Below are 13,630 nucleotides of genomic sequence, written 5' to 3'. Positions count from 1 at the left end.
GATGAATTAGCTGTCTGCAGCAAATTTCGAGTCTCTACAAATTGATTTTTATAGAAATGAACTGAAACCACAGGCTGCCTGGAAGGGAGGAAATCAAAATAAGAACTTACTGTATGGTTTGGAAAATGGTCGGCAGTAATTCAAAGTACACATAATTTGTATTAAATTAGGTAAAGCATGCAAAGACACCACTATAATCCTTGAAGGTCCTTTAAGGCGACCTACCACACTCTGGAAACTATGGGATACACTTCACTGACTGACTTAATTCACCAAACATAACTTAACAATTAAATAAAAAATAAAACTCTGCCAAGAAAAGTCAGATTCCAGCAGCCATGGGAGGCTCAGCTGAATTACAGCATTTTAAAACCACACTGCTGAGGACTCAGTAATGTAGCAGCAGCTCTGCCTCTCGCTCCTTCTCCTCCATAATACTTTGACACATCCCACTTCACAACTGAGCTGCAACCCAGAACCCTGGACAGACAGGCTTCAACAGACAAAGGGACAAGACTAAAAGGACAAAAGTACAACCTCACTAGCGCCCTGTGTGGTTGCAATGCTCATTACATGCCTAAAACAAGTTAAATAGATTTAATTAAACTATACAATTGTTGGATCTTTACCACATTTGGGGCAAAAAATTTTATGTTTGTCCTGAAGGTGACATTAATTCTTATTGTTATTTAAAGCAGCAACAAGTACATTTAATTTTCTATTGATTCTGGCAGCTCCTATGGACAAATTAGGTTCATCCTCCTAACCTGTTTAACTGTACAGACCTTACCTATAAGCTAACTTGCAATAAATACACTTACTGTGTGTGTGACTTTGTGTAGCAGTTGCAGCCTCTGTCTGAACTCAGAACTTGCCAGAAACTCCAATTCTTTCAGTTATTTCCTTCCAGTGTCTCTCCTTTTTACTTTTGTCTCTGTATTTATGAAGAAGATTCATGACACCTCAGAATACACGCAGTCAATCTGAAACATCCAGTTTACAGTCCCAACAATGCGTCCTTGCATGAATTTGTGCTATTCCTGGGGAATTCACTTCTTATACCGTGCTCACAGTTATATTTACACGCATGTTAAAATGCGATGTTGGCAATGAGCTCTATGTACAAACACTCGCAATGCAATCTAAAGCACTCTGATGTTATCATTGTAATGTTAGTGCTGTGACATGGAGGTTTGTTTTTATCCTTTATGTTGCTACTCTTTTGGACTCTTTTCTAGCAATCTCCTAAATCTATGTCTTAGAAATTAAAATGTTGGTTCAATTAGTTAAAAAGCTCAAATGTTTTCATTTAGATTGTTTCCGTTAACACCAGAAAACCAGATACCAGTGTCAAAATCATGCCAGCAATAGCACCTACAATTATATTTGCCCTCAGCCTGTTGGCCTCCTCTGCCATGCTTTAATCACAGATTGTCTGCCCTCATTTAAATTAGGATGTTTTTTGCCTCAGAAATGACTAGAATGAACATCATCATTATCCCATTTCACCTCTAAATCACTTTCTCTCCCCTCAACCGCACTCAAAACAGCTGCAGCCTCTGGAAAGTGGTAAAGCAGTACTTAGGTTTTAAATTAGTGGCTTTACTGAAGGAATGACTTTGTGTTGTTTTAACAAATGGCTGGGCCAACGGTTTTGGGTGGGACAGAGGGTCGAGGATACACAAAACTACTTTTTCGGTTACAACAAAAGAAATGTTTTGGATTAACAGAAGCAGGAGGAGGCAAGACGCCGGTGGTTGTCAATTAAGTGTGATTTGTAAAAGTTTAACATTTAAAAGCTGAGCAAAGGCAAAGATACATATTTTTATAAATTAAATCCTTTATGTTGTGTTTTGTGAGATCCTCATAGTGTTTCACCACTGTCAACAACTTGGTTAAATTTTTTCCAGCTGTGAGCAGCCCTTCTATTCCTGTTAAACGTTGCATTGTGGGACATCTGTCAGCAGCTCAAAAATCAAACAAACTTAGTCTGCATATGAATCTTTGAGTGTTCTTAATTCGGCAAACCTGGTAAGAATTACAATATAGAATGAAACTGGGGCACAGCTCAGTCTTTGTAGAAAATATATTACTAGAATGAACATCCTCATTATCCCACTTCACATCTAAATCACTTTCTCTTTCAAAACAACTGCAGACGAGAACACTGGCCTAGAAAATGGATAGTATTTAGGTTTTAAATTAGTGGTTTGTGATGTTTTCACACAGAGCTCAGGGCTGCCCGGAGAAAACACTCATGCATCTATAAACTTGTAAACTTGTATTTGGGTAAAGACAGAGTGTCGCTGTTTATGCTGACCTGTTTTCAATAATGATGATGTAAAAACAAAATGATAAACGCATACTAAAAATACTAAAATAAACATTCTCATTATCCCACTTTATGGCTAAATTACCGTCTGTCCGCTCAGACACTCAACCAAAGCAACAGCCTAGAAAACAGACGGTGGTAAAAATGGTGAAAGTTGTGCTGTTTTTGTTAGGAGAGAGGAGACAAAGAACTCAATCGCAAACTGAGAACTACTAACTATATATCTACATAGCTACACAATGCACGAGGTGAGATTGTGTTTTCAGCTGCTGTTTCCAAAGGCAAGAATTAACTTAAATTACTCAGTTCAGAATTATCGAAATTGAGCAAACTCAATCATCTGATGAGGACCGAATGATATGATTGAAAGCTCCAGAACAGATGCTAAATGGACCCAAATGTGGTTTAAACTTTGAGTTCTGTCAATGGAGGAAACTGAGGCTGTTGAGACACTTAAGTGGATCTCATTGCGATGGATTTTAAAATATGTATTTTACAAAACATAAACATGGAATTAACATTAAAGGTAAAGACTGTAAAGGTTGCAACTCCCTGACTTCACCCTACCCTTCCAATTGTTAAGGAAAAACTACAGTGGTGGCAAAAATGTGCAAAAAATGGGAACAGCCTTTTCAAAGCCTGTGTTAGGTTGTCCGTTCTGGGCTGCTGTAGAAACGTGGCGGTTCATTCTAAGGTAAAGAAAACATAATGATTCTTATTTATGGGGGATTTATACACTGATGAAAACATAATTATGCATATCATATTACATGTCTGCCTATAGATCCTATTTATCCTATCAGAGCTCTGCAATTTCCCTGCTAAGTGTTTTTTGTTTTGTTAAAAGAGTAAGATGTCATAAACACAAATTTAAGAAACTATTATATCCACCAGCTACAGGAAATGCATGATTGAGGGTAGAAATATAAAAGACGTAGAAGTTTGTTGATTTTGCAAAACAAGGGACAACATCAAATGCCAGTGTTTTAAAAAATTCTCGCTTTCCGCAGTATCTGCACATGTCCAATTTGCGGTGTGGTAAAGGTTATGGAAAGATTGTTGTTAGAGCAAATAAACAATGGTTTTGGTATTTTTAGGGTATGGCCTGCAGTTCTGTGACTCCTATCTCCAGCATGTCAAGTGACTTAGGGCTAACCCTCAGTTACCTTTAATTGGTGTGGTAGAACATAAATGAAACAAATCAAAAAAAGAAAGAAAAAATCAACTTTAGACGACAAACTGTAGGTGAGAGTGCTGCTTAAATCCTTTTCTCGGTTATTTCAAAACAGCTGCAGCCCAGAACTCCAGTTAACAAAATACACAGTGACTGATTACACAGTGTTTAGCTGGATTTTAAATTAGCGCCTATATGGGATGGAGGTGGTGTTGTTGTAGTGCTTAGCAGACAAAAGGCGTCCCATAGAACAGAGTAATGTTTTTTTTTTGTCATCATAGATACTTGGCTCTGCTTTAATTAATGATAATGGTAAACCACAAATGACTAGAACAAACATTATAATTATGTCACTTCACAGCTAAATCATTTTCTGTTCTCCCAACTGCACTCAAAACAACGGCAGCCCAGAGCACTGGCTTACTAAGTGGATAGTGGTGGAGTAGATAGTACTTAAGTTTTAAATTAGTGGCTTTGCTCTAGGACTGAGGTTGTGTATGTGTTTGGGCACTCTGCAGGACTCTGTAAACCTGTTGTTGCTCCAGAGTTGGTAGGGAAATATAAGGCAACATTTTGACTACTTATATTATTATAAAGTTGTGTAAAGTACTTGTCTTTATGTACTCTATACATATATCTATATATACTATATCAAAGGTCCATAATTCAAACATTTGCTACAATAAAAATACCTTTAATCTGGAAAAAAAATATTTAAATGGAGAACATCCACTTCGGTGACATTTTGCATTTCTGGTTTTGCAGATGATGTTCTGTTTTCTTCACTGTGACTTCATGTGTAGCTGGGGGAGATCAACATCTAAATCTAGAGAGTCACAACCCCAAAGTCTGATACCATAGTGCAAAACAGAGGACTGCCCCCTTTGTGTTGAGAACTAGTTGCTGTGTGAAATAGTTCTATCTCTGGGTCTTGATTCATGAGCTGGAAATTGACGCAGGGATCTATATAGAATTGGCAGTAATAAGGGCCTTGTACTAGGCTGTAATGGTCAAGAGTGGGCTAAGCATGAAGGTAAAGCTCTCAACTGTGTAGCTGATCCTGATTCCCAACCCTTACCTCTGGTCATGAGCTGTGGGAAGTGACCAAGAGAATGAGAGTGAGGATACAAGCTACTGAAATGAGTTTCCTTTGCAGGATGCCAGGGCTCAAGGAGAACACTTAGATGGGGAAGGGGAGAGAGGAGGGGAACTGTTGCTTCTTCATTTACAAATGAGGACATTGGGCGGTTTAGTGAGATACCTCTTTGAGGTATTCAGGGTGAAAAGCCAGCCTTTAAAGTGAGAGGCAAGGGAGATAATGGTGCAGATTTTCAGGCAGTGTGTCCTTGGAAGTCATTCAGAGTGTTGCACTTCATTGTGCACACGAGAAGTGCAACACGTTCATGCCTTAGCACACCTGACCAATCACTGTTCCCAAGGGCCTATGTTCCCAGGGTCCTATGTTCCTAGGGTCACATGTTCCCAGGGTCCTATGTTCCCCAGTTCAATATTCTGTTAAAACACGTTAATCCTTCTGCTGTGTTCTGGTCAAATCCCTAACCCTGGGAACATAGGACCCTGAGAGAGCACATACGTAGAACATAGGACTCTTTGTCATGTTCCCATTATGGGCCATATACTGTCAATTGTGGGAACATAGGACCCTGGGAACAATTGTGGGAACATAGGACCCTGGGAACATAGGAATGACCCCTTGGAAAGTTATCAAAATTGACTTTTTTGACTATAAACTTGCACCACAAAAAGTTATGTGTACAGGAAAATATTTGCAAAAAATGCCTATAATTATTCCACCTTCTCCCAGAACACAAGTGTGAAGTCCTAATCTGAATCTAACAAATCTCTAAAGATGAGGGGCCTTCTTCATTTCTTTAGATCTTGGAGAAGAAGAAATACTGCTCAGTGTCTCTCTTCCCTCCATAACACACTATCTCACAGACTCCAATAATAACTCAGTCTTGAATGCTATACCCACTAATCTAAATCTAAACACTGTGTTGCCCTCCACTCGTCTGGCTGTGTTGTTCTCGATGTGGTTAACTGGAGGCTGATTTAGCTTTGGAGCTAACCTTTGCTTTAAGGATACACAGTGTCTAAAAAACCCTCTTCATTCCAGCAGAGGACAGACGTTGGAGATGAAGAAAACTGTAGCTTCACAGGTAGAAAGTGGTAGATTGTTGTGAAAGCACATTGCACATATACACTTGTTGTAACCTGGTTGAGTTAGGCATCGCTAAGAGCTTATGCTGTTTACACATGTCAGTGTGCAAAGAATAAAAATCAAAAGGGTACCTTCTGTAGAACAAAAGAGAGTGCCATTGAATATTGGAATTAGACAGGTTTATTCTCTGAAGAGCATGAATTTGCTAAGAAAATGATGGCAATAGTTTTAAATTCTAAATGTTAGATGTGGAAATGTCTTGTCTATGGGTGTAAATTCTGTCCTGATGGCAGAGCTCGTTCAGGAGGTCACCAAAATATTAAGAATATTCTTCTGAGGACTAAGACTAACAACAGCAAATTTCAGTTACAATTCAATTACAATCTGGGTTTGTTTGACACTTCTTGTTCTAGACAAAAAGATGGCCAAACAGACTGACCAAATGACAGGCTACCGTGCTGCCTTAATCGAAAACATTATATCGGAAAAAGCCCAGAAAAGTAAACTTTTAAAATATTTAGTGTCAACCACATGCTAATGTCTTCAACATGGAGATTGTGTATGGAAAGTTTTGTTTTCTCACGATCACAAAAACTTTATTTTGTGATCTCGACACAATAAGCTCATTGTCTCAAGATCACACGAGGAGTTTCTTTTTTGTGATTATTTTATCTTGTTGCAACCAACGTAACATGCTGCCAAAAAAGAAAAGAAAGAAAAAAAGCTCCCAAACTAATTATTTTGTCAACTCCAGATGACGTCAGGGCAAACTCTTGCAAACTTAATATTGCGATGACAGGAAAACAAAACCTCCGAAATAATTGAATGCATGTCTTCTGTGGTCTTTCTTGCATGTGTGGGACTGACAGATCATGCATTCATTTGTGGAGTGAGAACTAATTTTAAGTTTGAGAAATTAAAGAAACTATGAGACCCAAAGAGATGAACTAATAAAACACCAGTCCAATCACAGGTTTGAACCCAGGTCAGATTTTGCTGTTATCTTTCCTAAATTATACATTTATTTGTCTGATTGTGTTTTTTTCTTTTGTATTGGTTTAGTTTGGTATCAAGATCAAATTCCATGCAGCTTACAGACTCCATCCCATTCCTTATCACCCTCTGGCCACCATCAGCCCCATCCCAGTCCTTATCGTCCCCACTCCTCCCCTCTGAACCAGGGCCAGTGTTTGAGTGTGTCTGAGGCTGATAGCATTGACTTCAGGAATCACTCCATCTCATTCAGCAGTTCCCACAGGCTCACCACAAAAGAAAAAAACCCACACTTTACACACACCACAAAAGAAAAAAATAGACTTCACTTGCACACCACAAAAAAAAACCTCTTTATCTCCCACCCAACTCCTCTCGCTGTGCCAAACAATCCAAAGTCCCACTTGTTTCAACCCCTCCCTCTGGGTTTTTTCTTGTGTACATTGTAGTCCGTCTCTCCCACTTTCTCTTGTTCAGAAACACATGCTTGATGGGCAGAAGATATTCGGTTGCTGCCGGAAATGAACACGAGTCAGAAAAATGTGGGGAGTTCACAGAAAGTTGTTGTTAGCAGGGTGAAAAGGAGAAAAATGGGAAAAATAAGATAAGTGGAAATGTACAGACTAAACAGGCCCCCGAGTCTGTTGGTGAAACAAAGAGTGAATACGTGAAATATTACACAGACTTTCTGCTTCTGTTTGTATGTGTACGTGTGAAAGTAATCTTGACCTACCAGCAGAACATTTCATAATCGCACATCTTTATAGTGAGAGCTTAATCAAATGAAACTTACAGTATATTTAAACACTGAAGAGTATTTCATAAAACAGATATTGCTGAACGAAATGACCAACATTTTCTAAAAACAATCAATTATTTGAAAATAATTGTGGAATCAAGAACAATTTTCTTGATAATTGACTGATCCTAACTGACTAACAAGCTGGTGTTTCTCCTGCAAATATAGGATGAGGTACCCACTGTACCATCATCATATGGACGGGATATTTATTTCATTTAAAGAAAAAACAAATGAAACCTAAAGACATGATGTAGTAGAACTGCTGTTTAATTCCTGCCAGTGGCCATTGTTGGTTCATTTTAACTATGACTGCAATCTTTCATAATAGTAGTTTTTGTGAGTAGACCCAACCAAACCATAACAATTACAATTACCTTATATTTTCAATGCATTCTCGTTACCCTCATTGAGATCGGATTTCTGTTATCCAGACCAAAACCTGTACTATAATTTGAAAGGTGACAAATCAGCATCTGACTACCTTAAAGAATTGTTGAATTAGGGGAGATCAGCTGCACAGATGATTGCAATGCACACCCTTTTTCCTTACCTGGATAACATTTCCAGATACAGATCGCATTGAATACCAGGTGTAAATGGGCTCATATAACAGTTATATAAATCATTTTAGAAGTTGTCATATATAACAGTTTTGAAAAATACTGATGACAGATGAGGACATTAGATATCAGGGAATGTAATGTCGTTTGGAATACAATGAAAGTGTTTAGTTTGGGGGACTTGCTGACTGCAGTCTTTACTGTTGGATACTGGAAGTCATGTGTCGAAGGCTATCACACTGCAAGAGGTGTTCTACGGAAAAGACGATTCTGTGTTGCTGACAAAAATGTTGTCCAGGTGCAAGTTAGGATCAGTTATTTGAAGCACACATTTGCTTTATTCTGTCTCGTCTCTTTCCAAATTGTAGCTTCCAGAAATTTCTAGAAAACAAGTGAAGTTAAATATCTCAATCCACTGACTGAAGTTTTGTTCTTTGTTTAAAAAAGAAATCTGTCTTGAAGGATGAATATTGGACTAAATGATTTTTTTAGCTGAAAGTTGGAGTTTTTAATAATAATCATAAACTTTATAACATTACACTTACCAAACTTAGAGTTTACAAAGTGTTAAACTGCTTTGCTCAAATTCAAAGCAGCAGTTAATGAAGTGACAACTCCCACCCTCAAAAAATTGACTGAGATTCAAACTGGCAGCCTTTCAGCTTTCTCCATATGCTTTAAAGCTGCAGCTCTTCCAAGTCCAACCCACAGGGAAACAAAACAGTCTGCACAACACAAAACACAAAACTGATGTGGTTGTAAATAGAGTGATAAATGACAACAGCAAACATGCCAAGACATGCATCGATCAGAGAAATTCATTCTGTGACATTAGTGTTGACAGTTTGAATCCTGGGGTACATACAAACTGGAAAACATAACAAAAAAATTTGTAAAATAAATGAATGATAAATGATGTCACTGCAACAGGAAATGCAAATTAAAAAAAAAAAAGTAGAAAGTTAACTCAGCAAGAAAATAAAAGTAAGAAAAAGCAACTGCTGGAGGAAAACGTGCACATTGGTTGATGTGATTATGCGCACATTCGTTAGCTCCAAGTGTCAAAGTGTGCTATTGCACTTGTGTGAATCAGTGTGTTGCTGGAACTTGAAAATGTTCTTGTGTAAATAAGACTATAAAACAGTGTGGTAATGATGAATGAAGCGGCAGTGGTGATGACATATCGTAGAGCTGCAGGGCTCAATGTTGAGTTCATCAGCAGCCTCTACTTGGGAAATGTTTATTAGATAAAGTTACAGTTCTCAGTAACAATAACATAAAGTCTGTTTCTGCTGCTAAAAAAAAACAATTATGCCCTTAAACTGAAATTCTTATGACACACGAGCAGTTGCACCAGCTGAACAGATGTTTGATTGGAGGTTTGGGCGTAAAATCAACTGTTATTTTAGCTAGTTAGTGTAAAACCAAAGTCACCATTTTGTTAAGTTGCATCTTTTTAGTCTGCATCTAAATGTTGTCAGTTGAAAACAAGAGAAAGTAATTTATGCTATCACGTGTAAACTAGCTAACATTTAATACTAATATTGTTTGTTATAATGTGACCTCATTATCTAATACTAAAAGGATTACTTAGCTCAGCTCAGCTAACGTACGTCTGTTTTTAAGCTTGAACTTACAAATAGCCTGCAAGAAACAACAACAAAAAAGAATAAAAACGTAACTGGTGTGGTAACTTTAACTCTAAATGTAGATATGCAAAGTTAATTTCGAATACCAATTTCCAAGTGTCTTATGTCTGGAGTCAGTTTAGTAGCATTAAAAATATGGATTCTTTTTTTATTATTCATGTTATTTGCAGGCAAATGTAGCACAACTCTTTTGGACAAAAGCATGAAATAAACAAGATAGTAGAAGTAAGTTTGTTTCTCGTGAAGTTGAGACCATTTTCAAGTCATGGATGTGTCGTCACCTCAATGCACTGAGTGAATCTGTGTCTGTTCATGTCAACTTGTATTTTTATATTGACTTTGACTGCAATTGTGCCACCTCTTAAATTAACTTTACATTATGTCTGAACACAAGATGAAACAAAGGGCTTGGAACTTTGTTCTTCCACTTATCTATACTTAGAAGACAAGTTTTTGTTATTGTCAAGGTGCTTTATATTCAAAATTAAAATTACTCTAGAGATCTTTCTGATAGTAAGTCAGGATGAAGAGTATGTATCTTTAAAGTTGTGTCTTCTAAGAATCCAACTGTGAATATCTACTCTGAAAATTAAAATGGGAATCTGCTGGTAGGTCAGTGGCGCGTACCAATCTGAAGGAATGTAAGTGAGGGAAGCCAAGAACATGCGGCTCACAACAATGCAAAGTGGGGTTTCAAAGAATTCCACTGCAAACATCTCTGAGTCATAATTTTAAAGTCTGTGTGAAAATAGTTCAGAAATGCTGGGTGTGCAGACTGAGCAGTCTGTGAAATATGACTGTTAGTTAGACTTCCATTCTCTCTAAACTTTCTAAAGGTCTTGGTACGTTAGTTTACTGCAGGCTTGACAGCATTCGTACAAGTACCATCTGGGATTCAACCTAGTTTAGTGATATGAGTAATGAAAGAGTAGTCTGTAATGTAAATGCACCCTGTAATTTACATGTAGTATGTAGGTATTTAGTTTACCTACAGTCAGTCAACACCAAAAGCAACTTGGAGCTATCTCTGTCACTTAAGATTGCTTTCACTCAAACTAAAATATTTTTGCTTTGCTCTCAGAAACTGCTGTTTTTTGTGAAGGGTAGGAAAAGCCACACATGTACAATGTTTTAACAGTTGTTGTATTTCATTCCACAACTTACCTTGCTATACAGAATTATTTATCAATATTTTAAGAATCATTACTTTCAAGGAAGCAAGAGAGTGTGCTTTGTCCTAAATATGCCATATTACAAAGTCATATTTTTATAAATAACTGTAAAATACAAAAAAGAAACATTTTGTAGTGCTGAACCCACTGCGAATCAACAACAAACTCTTATTGCTACTCATATTATAGCTTTCAGAAATTCATGATATCTCCATTGTCTAAAGTATTTTAAAGTATTTTTTATATTTAATTTATAATTAGGTCTTTTAATGGGCACACAGAAAATGTAAGATGGTTCAGTTTCTCTTTTTTTAATACTTTTATTTGATAAGGACAGCTGAAGCAAAGACAGGAAATGGCGATAAGAAAGAGAGGGAATGGGATGCAGCAAATGGACCATGGGCTGGAATTGAACCCGGGCTGAGGCCTTTTTGCATGCTGCACACTACCAGGTGAGCCACCAGACACCCCAAGATGGTTCAGTTTCTTTCTTACCATCACAGATCAAAGCCTTTTTTTGGTTTGGTGTTTGGCAGCACTTAGCATTGAAATCACTGCTGACTTACAGACGCATCTTTTGCCACTGTTAAAAATACAATATTGGTTAAAATACTATGTTCCTGATGTGGTCATACCACATGCCACTTGTCAGCACTGATGAGCCTGGGCTGTGACAAAATGATTTGAACCCAGAAACTCATCCTCACACAATCCTGAGATGAAATCCCTGAGGAGTCTCCAGTTTGTCACAACTTGCCTCCAGGGAAGACATTAAAAAGACCACATGTGGTTTGTAATTTTAAACATTTACTTTCAGTCAGACAGAGACTACTATACTCCTTAAATATCTGGTATTTAAAAGAGTCTGGGTGCCTTCTAAATGTGTTGGCTAAAGCATGCTTCAGCCAAAGTTGCTCTTGGATCATCAAATGACAATTTCTGTAGTTTTATAAAATCGATGATTCGAGAGGCATGCAGTCTTCACAGTGCCCTTGGCAATGTGTGTGAAGTATCTGGGATTTCAACTTGTCTCTTAATCTTTAATAATTCTTCACACAACTAACTCATTCTTTCATTCAGAAGAAAAACGGATGGATCATCAGACATGGGTTTTTTGTCTTGTTTGCAGGTCATCAAGACTCCGATTCCACATTTTCATTGGATGGCTTGCCAGTCTAACCACGGTAAAACCACTAGGGCGCTTCTCTGTGATAACTCAGGCCTCGCTGGTTATTAAGGAAAGAAGAGTGTTAATTATTCCTTCACGCAGTCAGATTTTCCCAGACAGCGCAGGGCTCTGAATCTTTAACCTTTAACCCGTTATCAGACAGAGTGACACAGCTTGTTAGCGCATGTGGTGATGCGGTCGCTGAAGTAGAACTACCCATCAAAAGTTGTTCTTATGTATAACTAAACGGCTCAACAGGGGTTTGTAATTTAAAGCTGTTGGTGGGCTAACACTTCCTCTCTGAACATCTCCTAACTCCTAATCATATGTATGTAAGTGTCTTCTGTGGAGTGAAGAATACCAGCAGGCACCATGACTGACACACAAGTATGCTAATCCATAATATATGATTTTATTTCCCAACCATACACTTTAGTATATGTTGAAAATCTGCAGCATTTACTATATATAACCCCACAATTTGACTTGATTTATATTTTTTTCCTGTTGCCACATTTTTGGCGCCACATACGCTTGTAATCAGGAGGAATGCCATGCGTTGGCTTCTGGCAGTGAAATATGCAAAAATGCTTTAAGTTTTTTTTCCCCCATAGACAGTAATGGGAAATGAATGCAAGGAAGCTGAAACATACTACCATTTGAAGTCTATAACTTTATCACTTGAAGCTGGAAACTTAATTCAAACTTCCAATAGGTCATCACCCTTTTAACTTCGATTGAACCTTTTAAAAACTGTAGGCTCTTTTTTTGTCAGGTTTCACTCTCCTTCCATCCATTCCAGATTCATACATTAATTCAGCATGTGAGTGGCACTATACTTATAATTTCTTCCTTGAAAGAAATGTTGTGCTGTTTGAAATTCACAGCAAATATGTGTATGTGAATTAGTACAGGAAAGGACCAGGGATAAAATAATGTTGAAAGTTTCATGCTGTAGCGATGAAGAAAAGAAAGGGTTTCATGGATTTTGTTAACTTCACCTGAGCCCTTTCCAAGGTTGACTGACATTTTGGCAAATGGACCATGGACATTCATGTCGCTTTAGCTGCTAGCAGTCCTTGTTAGCATTGCGAGTGTAGAGAACAATCAACTGATTTACTTTCAATATTGAAGAAATATTTTTTTCAATTTGAATTTTGAGGAGCAAATGTTTATGGTTGGCAAACTGATATTGCTCCAAAGAATAAGTTGCAGTGATTTCAGCAGTGTTTGTATATCAGTCTGTTCTGGTTTGATTTATGATGTTACAAAACTCACCAATTGGGCACATCATACTTGATTTCTAAAGAATCACAATTTAGTTTAGTTAGTTAGGTTTAGTTTTTTTTATTCTTAAGCCTTTAAATATTCAAATTATAGATCAAATTGAACACTTTTTTCTGCTTTCATGTAAGAAAAACTAAAATCTGAACGACACATGAAACCCCTTGTGTGCAAAAAGGACAACATTTGAACCAGGACTTTTTATCTGTAAGGTCACAACACTAACCACTGATCTACCCATCATAAAAGATGACTCATGTAATCCTGATCATGATTTCACATGGCCCACGGGTCGCTTTCCCATAATGCACCTC

Source organism: Dicentrarchus labrax, unplaced genomic scaffold (genome assembly GCF_905237075.1).
Source record: "Dicentrarchus labrax unplaced genomic scaffold, dlabrax2021, whole genome shotgun sequence".
NCBI classification, from domain to species: domain Eukaryota; kingdom Metazoa; phylum Chordata; class Actinopteri; family Moronidae; genus Dicentrarchus; species Dicentrarchus labrax.
This window is presented reverse-complemented; position numbering follows the sequence as displayed.